The sequence below is a fragment of the Gorilla gorilla genome, chromosome 22, assembly GCF_029281585.2.
Source record: "Gorilla gorilla gorilla isolate KB3781 chromosome 22, NHGRI_mGorGor1-v2.1_pri, whole genome shotgun sequence".
Lineage (NCBI taxonomy): Eukaryota > Metazoa > Chordata > Mammalia > Primates > Hominidae > Gorilla > Gorilla gorilla.
In genome coordinates, this window is record NC_073246.2 from 25776219 (window position 1) to 25797645 (window position 21427).

Genomic DNA, 21427 nt, shown 5'->3' on the forward strand with positions numbered 1-21427 from the left:
TATGGAGAAGTAAGCTATTCATAGAAGAATAACTAAAATGCATAAAGGCAAGTTGAATGTTCAAAGGGTAAGCATGGGTCTGATTGTTAATATCACTATTAGCTCAGCTACAAATGAGCATCTGGAGCAATAGCATCTCTCTAGGTTTGAAGAGGTGAGCGGCGGCGCCTCAGCGATCTCCTCTGCAGCATAGGAAATGATGGCTGTTTCTTTCCTCTCGGAAGCATGGCCACAAAAGCCCTCCTCTGAAAGTGCTCTTGCTGTACTGACTTTGCTTGTCAACGATGTGGCACTCCTCACTTAACAGACACTCCCTACATCAGTATTGGGTGTCCTCTGAAGGAAAATTGAATCTTCCCCACTTCACTTTCCTCTTTATGTCATAACTGAGTTCCGGAATGTGAAAGCCTACACTCCTGGATCTGCTGTGTGGACGTGACCCTGACCAGGGAGCTCCGAAAATCGGTGATAATAACATGATATAATGAAAGTGAAAGGAAGGCAACTGAGAGAATAAGAGAACGTAAACAAGAAGTGAGTGTATTCCCGAGTTAGTTATGCAAAAGTGAACATCATTATATCTTTGAAAGTTATTTGTGGGGTTTGGTCTTATCTATGAGAAATGTGCCTTTTCAGTGCTGAGTACAGAGTGAACCCTCAATATTTTGCTGGTAGTGGTATAGTTGTTTTTGAATGGATCAATGAAAGCAATTGCACAAGGTACTGTTTTGGAAAGAAGCAAATGAATATGCATACAGCAAATGTATAATATTTGAAAGAAAAAGGGGATAATCAATCTATTTAGTACTAATTTTGCATTTAGCATAGTTCATTGGCGACTGACAGTTTGCAATTTTTCTACTAAATGATAATGAGAAAACACAAGTAATTTATATTTTCACCTAAACATCATATTACTTTCTGGTGTCATACGTCCTAAATCCTTTTTTTTTTTAATTTTTTTTTTACAACTTCCTGAATGCACTGCATTTCTTACATTTAATAATGTCAAGACTTTTCTCTGAAGGGTTTACATTTGATTTTGCCACACAATAGACAATTTCTAAAGCAACATATAATTCCAATCCATTAGGCTAATGGATTGCAGCTGCTGTGAACAGTGCGCATGTCATTTTTCAATAATGAAGTCTAATAACACATAAAAGATAAAGATAAATAAACTGAAAAAAATGACATGACTCTATATATAGCTAATATAAGTGCTTGTTTCTATTTATGTAAAAATTCAGTTTTTTTTTCTAGAAAATCCTACTAATTTTACATGGCTAACAGAACTTTTAAAACATGAACATCTAATACATATGAATAATTGCATTATAAAATACTCAAGAAAGTCATTAGAGTAACAGACTTTGCTTTCTATAAATCATGTTTAATCAATATTTTTATTTCCCTCTTTTCAATTTCTATGTGTAATAAATCTATTGTAATTACTCACCTTCACTTATTTATCACACTAGTTGTTATAGATTTTGCTTCTCCAAAGGAGCAAAGCTCCAATTTGCTACCAAATTGGCAAAGCTGTCTGGTGGAACAATCTGTTCACAAGAAGAGTGAGACCTGATACCACAGCAATGCTGCCAGAAGTTCATGATTTTAACTTTGATGGCTTTCTGTCTTCTGTCTGTCTTTCTGAGAAAAGTATATTGTTTTGGCCGGGCGCGGTGGCTCACGCCTGTAATCCCAGCACTTTGGGAGGCCGAGGCAGGCAGATCAGGAGGTCAGGAGATCGAGACCATCCTGGCTAATACGGTGAAATCCCGTCTCTCCTAAAAATACAAAAAATTAGCCGAGCGTGGTAGCAGGTCCTGTAGTCCCAGCTACTCGGGAGGCTGAGGCAGGATGCTGTGAACCCAGGAGGCGGAGCTTGCAGTGAGCAGAGATTGCCCTACTGCACTCCAGCCTGGGTGACAGAGTGAGACTCTGCCTCAAAAACAACAACAACAACAACAACAACAACAACAACAACAAATAACAGTGTATTGTTTTACTGTTTTCTGAAGCTTAAAAAATGACAAGTTATATGTTTATTATTATACCTGACTGTTCTGATCTGAAAACTGAAATCCCCCACCTTGGCTGAAGAATAAAAAGAAATGCAAAGTACTAAACCCACTGGTTTTAGACCCATATGTTTATATGGGTTCCCAATCAACCATATATTCATTAAAACTGCCTTTCTTAAAATAAAGATTCTTCCCCCCTTTTCTATAAAACATGGCTCTGCCTTCATCGTTGTTAAAATGTATTCCATGGTAGTAGGTAAGTGAAAGTGTCTATGTCTTCATATATAGTAAATGTCTACATTATTTCCATTGTTTATTCTGAGAGGTTTTGTTCTAAACTTATGTTTTTATTCTTCATCAATATCAATTTATCTCAATATATTTTTGTATTGTTAATGAGAAAGAAATATACTACTCTGGATGTTTACATATATATCACATTACATATCACCATATTACATATGGTGTGTGTATATATACACACACACAACATATATGTGGAGGGGATATATATATATATATAAAATACCACATGTGGAGAGTATATATATATATATATATATATATATATATGTATATATATATATATATATACTATATGGAGAGAGAGAGAAGGAGACAGAGAGAGAGAAAGGGGACAAGTCAAGAGCAGAAAAGAGAAAGAAAAGGAAGAAGAAAAGTTGGGGGAGAGAAGAAAGGATAAGTACTACAGACCTCGAGTTACACAGAATGTTTAATATATATACTTGGTAGGATTTGCACACACATGCACACACACCCAGACACGAGCACACAAGATTCCTAGAGTCGAGAGGAAGGATGTGAGAAAATACAGTTAGTAAAGCCAACTAGGAATAGAGTATTAGCAACACCTATCTTCCTTAAAGAAATGGAGGTAGAAGAGTGAGATGGGGTATTTTGGAAAGTAGGAGATGTCTTTATTCTGTGGAAGTGTTGAGATGCCATTATATGAGGATTTTAGTGCGCCCACCCCACCAGAATTTATGGTGACATGGAGGCTCCAAGGGAGAGAAGGCTTTGGATCTCTCCATACTATAAGAAGAATTAAAATTAATAACAGAAATGTGTCCTCTCTCACCACCTAGAAGGGGAGTGCTGAGGGTGGTGTGAGTGTGAGAAGCCTGAAAAAGAGTTTCTATGAATTGCAGATGCTGTTGAGAACTGCTGGACCAGCTTCCCTCCTCAGCTAGTCTGAGGGGCCAACACATTGTTGGGGCTCATGCTAGTTCCCACAGAGGGAGCATGTGTAGGTCTGAGGGGACAGCACAGCTGCATGCTGGCCAGCAGCAGGGGTGACAGGAGTGGCAGCATCAGGGCAGAGAGCTCAGGTAGAGCCCGCGTGGTCAGCTGCCTGGCTAGAGAGTGCAGGTGACCCACATGGAGGGTGTTGCCTGCAGCAGCTCTTGGGTGTGAAGGAAACTAGCCCATCACACTCCATAGGCAAGAGGTCAGAAATGAACTCATCCTTGGCGGACAGATTTTAGGGAGGGAAGCCAATGAGGAGAGCTCTTATTTATATTCTCTCCCTGGGTGTTCCCCTGGTGCTACATATCAGAAAAGAAAGACCCCCAAGGGGTCAGACAGAAAAGAGCCTTAGAGTGTTTTCAACTTCTTCCAAGTGCAAATGGGAGGAAGGTGCAAGTGAAAATGCTGGGCACTTGAGAAGCAAGGATTTAAGACCATACTTTGGCTTAATCTATGGCTGGTCCTCCTCACTCTGAAGTTCATATACAGAACTCAGAGCCAGTGGGAGGTCGCTGGGAGCAACATCTGAAGATGAAGCAGCCCAGGACCTGCCCAAATCCAGGGACAACATCTACATGGGCCCATGAGTATGCAGGACGGGGGGGTGAAGTCCAGTGTTCAAGAGGATAGCATTATTTGGCCCCACCCTGCAACTTCTAAGGAGGGCCCTGTTAGAATCACGGCATTTTCCTGGAACTCTTTCAGGAGTGTACATAATGTGCATTGGGAACATGAGGCTTTCTTTCAATAAGCTTGTCTATAGATGTTGGGCTGTCATAGTAGATAGAATGGCTAGAAAATGGATAGAAATTTTTACTTTTCATCTGAATAGTTTGACAACCTACAGACATATGTAATGTTAACCATATGTCATCGCCTTCAAATTCTTTTCAAAATTGCAAAGACGGTATTATTTTAATTGTGTGAACTAATTTTTAAAGAGCCAATTACCTGATTTTTTTTAAATGGCATCTGTATGTACCAGCTAACCTTGCCTAAAAAATTTTAAATTATTTTATAGCTTGAGACCATCTTATACTGTAAAAATTTGAAATCTCCTTCCTAGAAAAACATTTCAAAATAAACTCTCTTAAATGTAGACATTCAATGATATCTAAAGTAAATGGTATTCTAAACTTACTTTAGAGTTAAATAATCTAAACTACTCTAAGCTAAATAGAGTAGTTTAGATTATAACGTCCCTTTTCCCACACATCCGTCTCAAGTATAGCTGTTAAGATTTTGCTAATACAAACAACTGTGAATGACCTTCTATTAGCAGAAATCAATTTGCAATAAGTTATAAGATAGTACTATAAATTAGTATGATTTGTGGTTATTGTTGTTCTTTTTCTAAGGCCTTACAAGACGAGGTTAAAAATGGGATTGAATTTGGAGAAGCGTTTCTAGGAAGGGGAACTGGTGAGGGGGCCCCTTATCCAGTTTCCTACCTGGGACATACCAAATATTAATAGTTGTGAGCATCTTTTCATGTGCTTATTGGCTACTTGTATAATCTTCTTGGAAGAAGTGTCTATTTAAATCATTTTACATATTATAAAATTTACCATTTTAAAGTATGCAATTCAAGGGTGTTATAGTATACTCACAGTTGTGTAGCCATCATCACAATCTAATTTTAGATTATTTTCACCACTCCAGAAAGAAATCCATTAGCAGTTTCCTCCTCCCATCCTCTCCTCCCTCCAGTTCCTGACGAGCACCAGTCTACTTCCAGTCCCTATGAATTTATCTATTATGGCCATTCCAAATGAATAGAATCTTACAATATGTGGCCTTTTGTAAAAATTTACTTCACTTAGGTTAATGTTTTCAAGATTAATCTATGTTCTAGCAGGTAACATTTTTCATTGAGGAATAATATCCAATTTGATACATATACCACATTTTGTTTATCTATTCATCAGCTAATGGACATTTGGATTGTTTCAATTTTTTGGCTGTTATGAGTATCATGTACAAGTTTATGTGTGGACATATTTTTATTTCTCTTAGGTATATTCCAAGGAGCAGAATTGCTGAGTCATATGGTTTACCTTTTAGGGAAACTTCCAAACTATTTTTCAAAGTGAGTGTAACATTGTAAAATTCCACCAAATGATGTTTGAAGTTCCAGTATCTCCACATTTTCAACACTTATTATTGTGTTTTCCTAAAATATATTTTAGCCACTTTCGTGGGTATAAAGCAGTAATCTAATGGTTTGGGTTTGCATTTTCCTGAAAATGAATGAAATTGACATCTTTTTAAGTAAATACTTGTCCATGTGTATATATCTTCTTTCTGGTAAAATCTATTCAAATTCTTTTAACCGTTTTTTTAATTCTATTTTTTCATCTTTTAATTGTTGAGTAATGACTTCTTTATATTCTGGATAGTAAACCCTTATTCCAAAGGGTGCTTGCTTTAGTCAAACTCTTTTCGTTTATCTACTGAGGTTATCAGATATTTTTGTCCTTTATTCTGTTAATACAGGATATAGATTGTTTTTAATTGAATCAGCATTGTTACATCATAGTCTTTTCTTATATACCATTTATCTTAAAATCAAAGAAGAGAAACCTGGGGGAAAATGCCCTCAAGGCAAAAAGTATCTGTCCATCTAACTCAATACAGCATTATCCCACGATAATCTATATACTTTATTTATTCAAACAAATGATATTTATTCCCTAATACGTACCAGGGGATAAGGAAATCTAAAGGCATAACATTTTTCTCTGGGATTTCACAATGACTAAGGAAGAAAAATGACAATTGTGGCACAATTCTTGTCATTTAAACATGATTTAAACATTACACATCTAGAAAATGCATTCTGAAAATTCTAGCGAAAAAATTTGTAAATTTGTCTTTTTTCTTCTTCTTAGTTTGTTTAAAAAGTATAGTTTATGAGGCCGGGCAAGGTAGCTTATGCCTATAATCCCAGCACTTGGGAAGATGAGGCAGATGGATGACTTGAGGCCAGGAGTTGAAGACCAGCCTGGTCAACATGGCGAAACCCTGTCTCTACTAAAAATTAAAAAAAAAAAAAATAGCTGGGTGTGGTAGCATGCACCTGTGGTCTCAGCTACTTGGAAGCCTGAGGCAGGAGAATCACTTGAACCTGGGAGGCGGAAGTTGCAGTGAGCCGAGATCCTGCCACTGCACTCCAGCACTCCAGGCTGGGTGACAGAGTAAGAGTCTTTCTGGAAAAAAAAAAAAAAAAAAAAAGAAAAGAAAAAGGTATAGCTTATGGTCCCTTAGAATCTTGAGGAAAATCTAAGAAAATAGAACTAATATGGTAGTACATATCTTCTTCCATGATAAACTTTATCAGAGTAACTCAAATACAAACTATAGAATAGCAACTAAGCTGTCTTTTTCCATTCTCTTTTTGAAGTGGTTTGAGTCCTTAGCTGGCGCCATGATGGATTGGAATTGCAAGAGGGGGAAACATCGAGGAAGGAGAAAGGAGAGAGGTAGCTGGGAGTTAGGGAGAGCGTTTAGACAGGAGAGAAAGTCTTAACAAGGACAACATGTGAAAGGAGGGAGGTAAAAATGGAGATTCATAGAAAAAGATTTCAATGGTAGTGCAGCTCTGAAAATGGAAAGTCTAGAGAAAGGACAGTCTACTAGCATAAATCACTGTTGAGTAGAAGTGACCAAGATTTAGTAACACTTTTATGCTCAACTATTGTCTGGGAGCAAGTATAGTCCAAAATTAAGTATCTTCTAACATATAATAGGGGAGGAAATCTATGGGATCTTGCATTTGGTGATGTGGTTTTAGACCCGAAAGTACAACTGATGATAGAAAAAAAGGACAAACTGGACATTATTAAAATTTCAAATTTCTTCTCTGCGGCAATGTGAAGAGAAATAAAAGACATGCCACAAACTTGAAGAAACTATTTGCAGAGCACATATCTGATAAAGGGCTTGCATCTAAAACTTACAAAAACTCAGTATTCAGCAATATGAAAAAAAATTAAAATGGGCAAAAGATATGAAAAGACACCTCACCAAATAAGATACACAGATGTCAAATAAACCCAAGACAAGATGCTCAACATTATTTGTCAATAAGAAATTGCAAATTAGAACAGTGAGATAGCTCTATACACCTAATATAAAGGATAAAATAAAACAACAACAACAATTAAAAAAAAAAAAACTCACAATACCAAATGCTGGTGAGGATGTGGAGCAATAGAAACAACGTCCATTGGGCCGGGCATGGTGGCTCACATCTGTAATCCCAGCATTTTGGGAGGCCGAGGTGGGCAGATCACGAGGTCAGGAGATCGAGACCATCCTGGCTAACACGGTGAAAATCCATCTCTACTAAAAAAATACAAAAAATTAGCCAGGCATGGTGGCGGGCGCCTGTGGTCCAGCTACTCGGGAGGCTAAGGCAGGAGAATGGCGTGAACCCAGGGGGCGGAGCTTGCAGCGAGACGAGATCGGAACACCGCACTCCAGCCTGGGGGACAGAGTCAGACTCCGTCTCAAAAAAAAAAACCAAGAAAAAAGAAGAAACCACATCCATTGTTGGTTGGAATGAAGACTAATACAGCCACTTTTTAAGACAGTGTGGAAGTTTCTTACAAAATTAAACATAGGCTTATCAGATATTTCATAGATGGTGCTCTTGGGTACTTACCCAATTGACTTGAAAACTTATGATCACACAAATAATTTTATGTAAGTATTTACAATATCTTTAATTATAATTGTCCAAAACTGGAACTGACCAAGATATCCTGCATAGCGAATGGATAAACAGACTATATACAAAGAAACATTTTCAGCAACAAAAAGAAATGCACTATCATATTATGAAAAGACATGATGAAACCATAAATGCATATTGATAATAAATGATGCCAGTCTGGAAAGGTCCCATAATGTGCAATTCCAATTATATGACATTCTGGAAGGGGCAAAACTATAGAGACAGTAAAAGGATCACTGATTGCCAAGGATTGGAGGAGTGTTGTATGTTAAGGGTTGAGTACTTAAAACATTTAGTGCTCACGTACCCCTGAACCTAAAAGTTTTTTTTTTAATTGGGTAATTTTATAGAATGCTGAAACTATTGTGTAAGATACTGTAAAGGTGAATGCAGAGATTATGCATTTGTCAAAATCTGTAGAATTTTACAACACAGTGAATCGTAAGGTATGCGAATTTAAAAATATCATTTAGGCTATGGAGAGATCTGAAGAAGGAAGGCAGACTGGGGAAAATCCAGCTATATTACAAATGTCTAAATTAATCTCACAGAAGAAATTGCTGATGCAGGAAAGGTACTGACCTAAGTAACTTTGAAAATAAGTGCAGTCTGCAAGACTAAAGACAAAATTAACTGCAAATATACCCCCACCACACCGCCCAGGGGTGCAGTTAACAATTCCGAAGCTGCTATGCATGTATATACGAATTGAACGATTAAGCTAGTGAATGGCAGATGATGGTTCAAATTTGGAGTAGGCTTTTACAGCAAAACAATAGGAGGAGGCTAGGATGATCCCTGCATAATGGGTTAGAGCTGGAGACATTAGTAAGAACTCATGTTTAGCTTAATATGGATACAGTTGATAACATATTAGAAACATTTATTGATATATTAATAGGTGCATACCTAGATTAGTATATGCATATATGTTTCATTTTTTGTCCGCTGAGAGTGGCTAAAATAAATGACACCCCAGTAGTATGAAACATACCTACTGCCCAGATCATAGTTGTTGATATCATAATCCACAAAAAGGAACAGTGTTTCCTGGGGAGATGGCTGAAACTAGGAAGAAAGCAGGAAATTTATAAGCCTGAATCACCCTGTAGTGCCTTAAAGTAAGAAAGAGCTAAAAATAAGAAACAAAAATAAACCCATTCCAGAAAACTGAGGTTAGGGGGATGCACAAGGAGCCAACAGGCAAAGCTGAAACAATTTGAGCAACAATAAAAAGTGCTTTTGCATGATAACCTGAGGTATAAAATAAACATGCATTTATACTGATATAAATAAATTATTTTGTAAGTTAATAGGGAAGAAGAGATCAAAGAGATAAATCTCTTGCACAGTGGAATACCTAATAATCTATGTAGATACTCTGCCATCAAGGAAGGGAGTATATCTCCCTTCTTTTTTTTTTTTTTTTTTTTTTTTTGCGACAGAGTCTGGCTCTGTCTCCCAGGCTGGAGTGCAGTGGCACAATCTCGGCTCACTGCAAGCTCCGCCTCCCGGGTTCACACCATTCTCCTGCCTCAGCCTCCCGAGTAGCTGGGACTACGCCTGGCTAATTTTTTTTGTATTTTTAGTAGAGACCGGGTTTCACCGTGTTAGCCAGGATGGTCCGCCTGCCTCAGCCCCACAAAGTGCTGGGATTACAAGCGTGAGCTGCCGCGCTCAGCCAACTTCTCCCTTCTTAAGAGTACGCTGTGCATTGTGACTTCAATCCAAAGAGTTCAATATGGAAAGCAAAGGGGCAAAAAAAAAGACTAATGTTATGGTGGAGAAACTTGACAATCACTACTTCAGTCATGTGATCAACTCTAGGTCAGCAATCATAAATTATGTTAGTGGTATGTTCCCTCAGTACAATGTAATAATCACGGCACTTCATGAACTTCTCTTCCAAACCTATAACTTTAGTCAAATCAAAGAAAAACATCCAAAAAATTCCAGTAAAGCAGCATGCCATAATACACCTAACCATATTCCTCAAAATTCTCAAGGTCACCAACAACAAAAACAGACTGAGATATTGTCAAACTGAAGCCAACAACAAAATGAAACGTGGGATGCTGCAAGGAATCCTGGAAAAAGAACCAAAAAAAAAAAAAAAAAAAAAAAAAACCAGCTATAACACACAGCATCAAGTTCCACCGGCTTTAGTGGATATGACTAAATTGTTTCCCAATCTTACTACCTAGAATTTCATCGACTCTCCAAAACTATCTTGTGAAGTGGAAAGAGAATGGATTTTTTAGTCCACTTTATATTTAGAAAACAAAAAAAATGAATCTTAAATGAATCATTAAGATGAATCAGGACATATTAGTAATATGGAAAACTGGAATTAAATCTGAAGATGTGGCAATCTTGTACTTAAAATAATAGTGCAGTAGCAGCAGTAGAGATTGAGTTGCTGTTGCAGCAGCATAATTGATATCAACATGTCTTAGACGTGAATATAATGTAAATAATGCTAATTCTCTATTTTAGCATACCCTGGAATTATCTTTTTGTGTCATATAGAAGCAATGCAGTAGAGAGCAACCAATCCACCATGATTGTTTCCTGGCATATTTTCTTTAATCATTATCACATAGCCAGCGGATTTATTTTGACCATAATAGCAGATGATTTATTATTTTGAGGCTACAGAATGAGACAGCTGAAAGGGGGTTTTGAAATGGAAATTGTGACATTTACTGTGGGAGCAATGATCTTATACAGAAGCCAGGTGGTGACTGTTTACCATTCAGACAGATGGAGGTCCTGCAGTGGAGTTATTTGTGTGTGTGTGTGTGTGCTTATTTTTTTTCTGTTAGAAAAATTAGCTTAAATAATTCAAGTTTCTTTTTTTCTTCCTTGCTAGATTTGTGCACTGTGCAAAATGAAGTATTAAAAGACTTTTTCTACTGAGCAAAATGCAGTTCTGTGTATATCGATTTCCTTTTGTGTCACCGCAATTGTTTTAGCCATTTCAAGTTTTCATAACACTGTAATGACCAGTTAACGTGACCAAATGGTAGTAGGGATCCCATGCAACTATAAGTATAAAGATCTATGACAATAATACCATAAACATTTGTCTCAGGAGAATTGCCTAAATTGACTTTCTATGTATCTTTTAGACAGTATGAACATTAAAACAATAATATTAATTTTTCTTAAATATTCGGCCTATTTGCTTAGAAATTTTACAGCAAGCCCTACTGCTAAATATTGAATTGAAGAGGTCTTTGCATGTTATAGCCAAATTTACTCTTTGAAGTGTGCGTTAACACTCATTTTGTTAGTTTTTGCGTGTATACCCCGTAGTTATATTCTGAAAAAAAGGTAGATGAATGAAAGTGATAGATAGCTGTTGCTCATATATTTTAATTATTTGAATTATAAGTTTTGATTGTCCACATACAATGTCAGTACTAGAAGGAAACTTTGATTCATCTAATCTAACCAATGTGGTCAAATAAAGCTAAGGATAATGTCATAGATTACGACTTCACTTATTCCATGAAAGTCCTAGACTCTACAATCTGATAACCTACACATTTCTAATTTATCAGGCAAATCTTAATAAAAGCCATCATAATGTATGTTTGGCCAAGAGATTGTGATGTGGTCAGAAACTGCCTTGGGGTGTACCACAGTCAGCTCATCTGACAGAAAAGATGCCTGTTCTTGGCCAAAAATTAAAGAGGCATTATATCCTTAAAATTTATGGAATCGTCTTCCTTAACCCAATTGAAAACATAGCTCCCAGATGCATTTTTAAAAAAGGTAATTGTATTTTCTTTTTCTTTTTTCTTTTTTTTTTTTTTGAGACAGAGTCTCACTTTGTTGCCCAGGCTAGAGTGCAGTGGCACAATCTCTTTCACTGCAACCTCCTTCTCCCAGGTTCAAGTGATCCTCCTGCCTCAGCCCCCCAGTAGCTGGGATTGCAGGCACCCATCACCACGCCTGGCTAATTTTTGTATTTTTAGTAGAGACAGGGTTTCACCATGTTGACCAGGCTGGTCTCAAACTGCTGACCTCATGTTCTGCCCGCCTCAGGTTCCTAAAGTGCTGGGATTACAGGCGTGAGCCACTGTGCCCGCCTGAGTCCTATATAATTATTTTAACTACTTGCTTGTTTTCTCCTTACCTATGCTGAAAAGAAAGATTCATATTAGACTCCTTGAAGATAGCCTTTTCAATATGAAACATGAGGCATGCAAAGAAGCAGTAAAATGATATATTAATTAAATCTTAATATTATTAAAGAAGTTTAATTTAGACAGAAAACATTAGTTATATGTTTAGTGGAGGCAAGAGACAGTTTACCTGCCATATGTGGAGCATCTAATAGTTTTTCCATTTTGTAAAATGTGTCTCTCTAATTATACATATAATTAAATGCTTATATATACACTGATTTCAAAGTATCCAGGAATCTACACACTGCATGTTAAAAAATGGATGTATACTTTTCATGCAAGTTATGTCATTTTTTTCTCCTTTTCTTATCTAGGTATTTTGAGATTCCCTCAATGCACTTGTATAACTTGGACTTTACAGAAATACTAAAAGAGATACTCACTTGCTAATTATCTTGGTCCCTTCTGGCTGCTTAGCAAAATATCTTAGACTGGACAATTTTTAAACAACATAATGTATTTATCAAGCTTCTAGTGGCTAGGGAGTTCAAGATCAAAGTGTGGAAAGATTCAACGTCTATAAGAACATTTTGTTTCAAAGATGGTGGCAAAAGTTAGGGAAGAGGGAGGGGTAAATAGGCAGGGCACAGGGAAGTTTTAGGGCAGCTAAACTACTCTGAAAATATTATAATGTTGCAAACATGGCTTTATATATTTGCCCAAACCCATAGGATGCATAATACCAAGATATCTTTGTTGGACTTTGGATGATTATGGTGTGTCAATGTAGACTCATCCGTTTTACTATATATACCACCCTGGTGGGAGATACTGGCAATGGGGGAGTTATGCATGTGTGGGCGTGGAAATGTGTGGGAAACCTTTTATATCTTCTGCTCAATTTTGCTGTGAACCTGAAATGTCCCTAAAAATTAAAGTGTATTAAAAGGAAACTAAATAAATCAGACACTAAATGTTTGTAGATAACTCATACATAGATATATCAGTAATTCTATCCGCATGCATCATTGTTATTACTTGACTCAAAAGTTTTAAATAATTCTTTTTGGAAAATGAATCAAGTGACATCTTATTCAAAATGAAAAACTATGTAATAAACTACTGTTGTAATACAGCTTACTCAACTCTGTTTTTGTTTTCTATTACCACAAACTTAACATAAATTTGTCTCACAGTTCCATAGGCCAGAAATCTGAAATGGGTCTTACTTGACAAAGATCAAGGTATAGACAGGCTGTGTTTCTTTCTGGAGGCTCTAGTAAGTAATTCAGTTCTTTGTAACAACATTCAGGTTGGTGAGAGTATTCAGTTTCTTGGGGTTGTAGGTCCCTGTTTCCTTTCTGGTTGCCAGGGACCACCTACCTTCCTTGGCTTACTGCTTTCTTGACCTTCAAAGCCAAGAGTGGTAAGCCAAGCCTCTTTCACATTGTTAAATATTTTCTGTCTCTTCTTTTGCATCTCTCTGATGTTCCTATTTTTCTTCTTCCATTTTGAAAGCCTCATGTAATTACTATGGGCCCCATAGATAATTCAGAATGATCTCCTCATATTAGGATCTACAACGTTAATCACCTCTGGGGCCCTCATTTTGCCATGTATTGTAATGTATTTACAGGTTGTGTGATTAAGGTGTGAACTTTCTGGATGTCAGGCATTATTCTGCCTACCACAAGTTCACATATGTTAAATATACTGATATGGTTTGGTTGTGTCCCCACACAAATCTTTTCTTGAAATTTAGCTCCTGTAATCCCCACGTGTCATCGGAGGGACCCCGTGGGAGGTAATTACATCATGAGGGCGGGTTTTTCCTGTGCTGTTCTCGTGTTAGTAAATAAGTCTCATTGTCTCTGATGGTTTTATAAAGGACAGTTTATAAAACTGTGAGGCCTCCCCAGTCATGTGGAACTGTGAGTCCATTAAACCTCTTTCTCCTTGTAAATTACCTCATCTCAGGTATTTCTTCATAACAGCATGAGAACAGACTAATACATATACATATGTGCATATACTTATATAAGTAATTATAAGTATATTATATGTAGTTCAGAAAATAATTTCTAACTTTTCTATGCAATAGAAGATGGGGATTAAAATTCCAGATAATTAAGTTGATACCAGGACCTCACTTTATTTAATCTCTTAAGAGATTAATTAAGCATAAACATTTACATATAGTTAATGGTGGAGATTATGTTGCTATTATAAAAGGTAAAATTTTGATCATCACAAACTATATGGAAATTATTAACCTGAATTTCAGGAAAACTATTTATCACAATTAAATAAGCCAGACAAGAAACAGATACTGTAAACGAACAGGGAATGTCTCTAGGGATTATAGGATTTTAATCAACTTAAGCCATCAGCCTGTTTTATAGCCTCTTGCCCTCTAGCCTGTTTCTTCCTAAATCTTGTGTGGAATTAGGTCACCTAAGTTCCTGGCAGACTCCAGCAACTTATAGATGAACTTGAGTAACTTTCCTTATTCCTGTACTAAAGTCTCCGCCCCAAGAGGAGATATGGTTTCGTTACCATAATATGCCACCTATGTGCAGGCAAAGTGACTCACTGCTTTTGGGCAGCAAGGACTCCTTCTCTACATGTGATGGGCACCCTCTCCCCTATCCATCACCTCATAAAACCCTCCTGTCACTTACTCTAGGGGAGATACTGCTCTGGAGAATACTCCTAGTTTTCTCCTTCCTTGCCAGGCAATAACACCCCTCTTCAGAAAAACCTGCATCCTTGTGAAGAGTCATTGGTTACTTGCCAGGTGAATGAACCCTGTTTTTGGGGGGTAACAATACCACTTCCCAAAGAAGAACAGGTAATGGAAAAGAATTATGGTAGCAGTCCAGACTTTAGAAGATAGGTTTGATGAACACAGTTGTAGCATTTGAAAATGAAGAAATAAGAAAGATGGCTAAATAACTGGCAGATGTTTGCAGGAGGTCTAGAGGCTACTTGCAGTTACAGGAAAAGACAGAAAAAAGATTTTGGAGAAATTCATATGTAATATATTTTGAAATCAACTGGGATTATGAATAAATTTCAAAAGTATATGTTTTAAAAGAGAATCATAGGCAAAGCAATTGAATTACTAATTACTGTACCTGCATATACACATCAATATAAGTATACAGATATATATGTGTGTATGTTTTTTGTGTCTGTGTGTGTATATATATATATATATATATATATATATAATATTTATATGTAAATAGGTCAGGTGCGGTGGCTCGCGCCTGTAATCCCAGCACTTTGGGAGACTGAGGTGGGTGGATCACAAGGTCAGGATTTTTAGACCAGCCTGGCCAACATAGTGAAACCCCGTCTCTACTAAAAATACAAAAAATTAGCTGGGCACAGTGGCATGTGCCTGTAATCCCAGCTATTCGGGAGGCTGAGGCAGGAGAATCGCTTGAACCCAGGAGGTGGAAGTTGCAGTTAGCTGAGATCATGCCACTGCGCTCCAGCCTGGGCAACAGAGTGAGACTCCATCTCAAAAAATATATATGTAAATATATAGAAAAATATACGAAAAGCATACAAGTATATGACTGCACACAAGATATTGACACTCTGCTAATTGCTAATAGCATGTATCTATATTTGTAAAATTAGTTTCAGGCTCTAAGCAAATGGTTGTTTTTCCAAGGTTATTAGAAATATAATGAACAATAATATTGTATATAAATGCACATAAATTTAGCCTTTTGAAGGCATGAATATATATCTGAATGTGTATATGTATGTACATATTCTTGTATGTGTGCATGTGCATACTCGCCCTTCACAGCATCAAGAACACTGGGAATACTGTATTTCAAAAGTAGAAACAAAAGTCAATGATTTGGGTAAGAATTGAAGTGATATTAACCAAATGAACATAAAATGCTTAGTGTCTTCTATTTTAGTCATCTTCTAGTAAGTTCTCTGTAGTAGATTTACACCTCAGAACTAATAATAAATAAGAAGAAATGAACATGTTACTCTTACTTATGTTTTATTTTGAATTCCAGTGTAGATATCTGTGATACATTGAAATAAATCAGTATTTTTTCTTAAATTTCTTAAATTTTCTAATTTATAAAATAATTACTAATATATGATTTCTGATCCACTACCCACATTGCAATTTCATATTTCACTATGGAAGAAAAAATGTCCACCTATTACTTCCACAAGCCCCACAGTAAAGCATTTAGAAAAAGAGAGTTCTCCAGTGCAGTGTTACTTATTTACCGTTGATCTAAACAATAGGCAAAGTGAACTATCGTTAATCATATTTATTTCCCTTCTTTGAAGGAAGATCTCATTATTACAAGTCAACTAACAGTAAGGGTTTATTACTAGAGAGTCAAAGTTTTTAACATGCAATAGTAAATTTTGTAGATCTATATAGTAATTTCAGGTAATAAGTAATGAGACAGATATAATTTTACAAATCAGTAAATCAAAAATACAGAGCCCATGCAAACTGGGCTACAAAAATCCTGATCGCTACTATTATATATGTAATAAAATCAAACAGTAAATGACATGAACATTAATGCATCATCTGATTCCAGAATTCCTAAGTTCATTAGCCTTTTTAAAATAAAATTTGACCCTTATGTAATATTAATGATAACCTGCTACATGCATATTTTAAAATACATTTTAATGTTGGTGTCACTGTTTCAACTGTAAAGACAGGGCACATTTTAAAAACCTATATGGAACACAGCAGAATTTAAAACATTATATTGCAGTGGTTGTGATTTTGTTAATAACAAAATCAGCTCTGACATTTTTATTAAAAAGTTTCTTTATTATTATCTAACTAGATACAGACATGCCTTATTTACCTAGAACCACAAATGGACACTCTATCACATAGACCTGCTTTTTCAACTGGCATGTGATTCACTCAAGTCTTAGTCTAGAATCCCCTTGTAACCAGTTTCTGTTGGACTGTTCTGGTAGAACAGTAGTCATGAATAACAAATAAATAAACACTGAAAATCTCTATTTTAAAAGGTGTCTTGATTTTCTATCATAAAAGGAATAAGTGTAGGCCAAAATCTGATTATACATTACTCAAGATAAAATTATATTCTGTCTTATACCAGAAAGGACTGCAAAAAGTAAAAATTCCACATTGTTAAGCAGCATTAAACGAGTGCTTCTTATTTACTAAATTATTCTGTTGAGATTCTAATACTATTATAACTTGTTAATTTTCAAATATATCTTTATCACTGGTCTGTAAGCTCCTTAATAATAGGGATTATGCTTTTTATCCCTAAGATTAAGATTTTTATCCCTAAGATCTACACTCTTCACTTTATACTAGATGTTCAATAGATATTTGACTCATAAGTGAATAACCTGAATTTTTAAAACATTAATGAGATTTTACTTTTTGCCCATTTATCAACTTTAATTAAGAAATTAATTTGGCCAGGCGCAGTGGCTCACACCTGTAATCCCAGCACTTTGGGAGGTGAAGGCAGGTGGATGATGAGGTCAGGAGTTCGAGACCAGTCTGGCCAACATAGTGAAATAATGTCTCTACTAAAAATACAAAAAATTAGCCAGGTATGGTGGTGTGCACCTGTAATCTCAGCTACTCGGGAGGCTGAGGAAGGAGAATCACATGAACCCAGGAGGCAGAGTTTGCGGTGAGCCAAGATCACAAAGTTACACTCCAGCCTGGGCAACAGTACGAGACTCTGTCTCCAATTAATAATAATAATTATTATTTATTTATTCATTTACAAATATGTGTTTATTGAATGCTTATAATAGGCAACATTGTAGGGCACAATTGGACATAATTTATCCATTTGGGAATAAAGTAGAAAAGCATTTCAAGTAAGTTTAACAGAATAGGAAAGGAACCATGGTTGGGAAAAGTTAAGACATACATGGTAAGGAAGGTGGCTCAGTTCAGTCAACATAAAAAAATAGGAATTATGTTTGTGACACCCACACAATAGTCCCATAGAACTGATGTTTATAGTTTCTCTGTAATAAACATAGAAATTGACCCTCCCAGTCTTAAAACTTGAAAAAGTTACATTTGTTTTATCTGAGTTCCTTTATCAGGAAATCGACCATCAGGCCTCCCAGAGAGTATTAGGGAATGGAAATTTATCAGATCAACTCATGCGGACAAGGAGAAGCCAGACCCCTGGCCCATCATGATTGCCTAACCCTCCTTCTGCCGACCAATTGCCTAACCTGTTGACCAACTGCTCTACCTTATCTCTCCCTAAATTCTGTTTTTTCACCCATGGTTACATTTCTTCCCTGCTATATAAACCCCTCATTTTTGTCTGTCAGGGAGATGGATTTGAGACTCCCTTCTCCTTACCAGCAGCACTCAAATAATGTCTTCTCCCTTGGCAGTACTTATTATTTCAGTGGATGGCTTTCTGGTCAGGGAGCAGCAGGACCCAGACAGAACTCTTGCTGTTTTGGTAACATTTGTAAGGGAATAATATAGTAAAAGTATTTTGAGACCTGGACAATAAAGACCTTAAGAGTTGATACATTTGAATATTTTTTATTGTAGACCATGGAAAAGGGAGACTAAGAATTTTTGCTGAAATAAAGAAATCCTTAGATTTGTGCTTCAAGAAGTTTAATCTGCCAGTGAAGCATGAAAAGTATCACAGAAGCAGAGAATGGAGGCAGAGAGACAAACGTAATGGTTCTGCCTCTATTTCAAACCGAATATTAAGGCCTTAAGGATGGTGGAAATAAAAATGAAGAGATGAAAAGAAATGGTAAATATTACAAAAAATGTATAAATAGAACCTACAAATACAGTAAATGTGGGGAAAATGTACAGAGGTTTAATCAAGCACGAGGCTCACATTTATATAGTAAAACTCACACTAGAATGGATTTCATGTCTTTAGTATCATAAATTTGATGTGGTAAAATATCACAATATTTTTATTCGATGCCACAAGGCATTCGAGTTTGAAAGCTAACCAAGTAGAAAAAAAAATGGTAAAAAGATAGCTGCCTCAGTTTATAACATATTTTTTCACAGTTTCTCCTGGCATTAACAACAACTAATTCTTCCTTAGGGTGAAAAATTTAGGCAAAACTACTACTTGGCTAAAATTACTAAATAAGTCAGCCCAGTCTTATCTGGGCCGAACTTGTATTTCTTGGCTAATGGAAGTTGGTTTTGTGTGTATCACCAATCATGAATCTTCTTAAGAGTTTATAGTTTCTAAAATTGTATACTTTACATCTTATATAATAAAATGTATGAGCCTGAAGGTTTGGAGACCAGGTTATAGAAATAATTTTACACCCTAGTGCTTAAATATGCAATATCCATTTAGTAATTTAGATTAAAAATTACCAAAGCAGGATTCCTCATGTTACGTTTGTACCATAAGTTAGCTTTGTCTTACTTTCTTCTATATTCTCAATCAGTTTTTGTAGATAAACCCTTTTTTTGGTCCTGTCAAGTTATATGCATTAAATTTATTAACCAGCAAAAGTGTTTAAAGAGGGCCCTGCTAGATACATATTTTATTTTTTTGGCATGCATTTGCAGAAGTCTGTCAAAAGAGTATTATGGCTCACTTTTAAACATTCCAGATCCAGATTTTTTCCTTTAAATCTTGTAGGATGCATAGTAGAAAAATCAAATGTTATTACTGTTAAAATATAAACTGATCCACACTAAAATTTTAAAGAGTTTATTTTAATTCTTTAAAATAAAGAGAATCAAATTCAAAATCATAGGCGTGTGAAAAGAAGGCTTTTATTTTTTTTTAATAGGGTGAACATAGAAATAAAGACAAGCACCTGTTTTATTGTTTGCAGCTATGTAGTGGCCTTATTTGGTCTGTCCCATTGGAAGGTGCCTACTTATATAACTGTAAGTTAATTGGCAACTTGCTATTGGTTAAGCTTAACTTTCTTTTTTTTTAAAAAAAATATAGGCATTTACACAAAACAGCCTAAATTACATTTCACTTATGTTTGCATATCAAACAAGGTTAAGGCCACTTTCAAGGCCTGTCTTTTTCTGCTCAGGGATTATTTTCAGGCCTAGTCTCCATTTCATTTTACTTAAACTGGACCAATGACACATGATTACAAATTAGAAATGTATAAATACAAAGATAACAGTGTGTAGTTTATGAGACAGATAGGCTCATAAACTGCATTTCTTCTCAGACCCAACTTATCTCCATGTGGTGCACCTACCTACATCCTAAAGCAAAACCTTAAACGCCTTTAAAATAATCCAATGGAAGGAAAAAGGGGAAAAGAAAAAAGAGAGAGGCAAGAAAGAAGGAAGCACAAGTGATGGTAGTGAAAAGGAGAGACACATCTCTTCAGTTGGAACTTCCTACAGGAGGCTTTGCCAAGCCACCAAGTGATTAATTCAGATTTTGGCTGTGGCTTTCAGGAAAGAACACCTTGGAACACAGTAACTTTACTATTGAAACAGGAAAAGTTCCTTTGTCCCCCTCGCAGGGCGTGCAATGGGGGTGGGGCTCACTTATACAGCACCCCACTGCTCAGACCTCTAGGGGAGCATACAGACGGGCAGTCTGTGGGGTCTCCAACCCTACGGCAGTGTCTAGGGGTGAATGTTTACAGCTCCTGAAGCCCCAGTGGGCGTGTGTTACAGGGTTCTCTTTTAGTTTGGTGTTTATAGGCAGCCTGTGTCAACCAGCTCAATTAGACCCTCTACCTTGTCACAAGGACAGAGGGCTTTCTGTAACCCGGGTTCTTGACCCGGTGTACTGGAAGAATTGGATTACATGTGGGCTTGGAGAATGAGTGCAAAGTCTCATTGAGTGGAAGTAGCTCTCTGCCGATAAGGGAGCCAGATAGGAGATGGATTTCCCCTGGAGTTGAGCCACTCGGTGGCCCTGGTTCTCCTCCTACTGCACAGCCAAACTCCATATTGTTCCACCAGTCGGTGGCCTGCTAGCCTGCTGGTGCCTGTCAGCATGCTCTTCTGCTGGCGTGCTCTCGTTGACCAGCCACTTGTGTCTTCTTTTGCTGATGTGTTCTTCACGATGTCCAGCCACTTGTGTCTGCCTGCTAGGGTCTAAGGTTTTGTTATAGGCCCAAGATAGGGGCGTGGTGGGCGGTGGTGGTCTTGGGAAATGCAACATTTGGGCACAAAGGCAGGAGTGCCTGTCCTCACCTAGGTCCATGGGGGTGTAGCCGTAGCCAGGGATCACGCCCTTCTCTACCCA

The 21427-nt window shown here is 36.8% G+C and overlaps 1 long non-coding RNA gene across 1 annotated transcript in view; it reads left to right on the top strand.

Annotated features, from left to right (window-relative positions):
- Positions 1–421: 421 nt before the first annotated feature.
- The window catches only part of LOC109024473 (uncharacterized), a 42060-nt gene continuing 21054 nt past the window's right edge, over positions 422–21427 (top strand). Inside the window, exon 1 of the long non-coding RNA XR_002003978.4 lies at positions 422–534. This is a non-coding gene — a long non-coding RNA (uncharacterized lncRNA). The remainder of the gene's footprint in view (positions 535–21427) is intronic.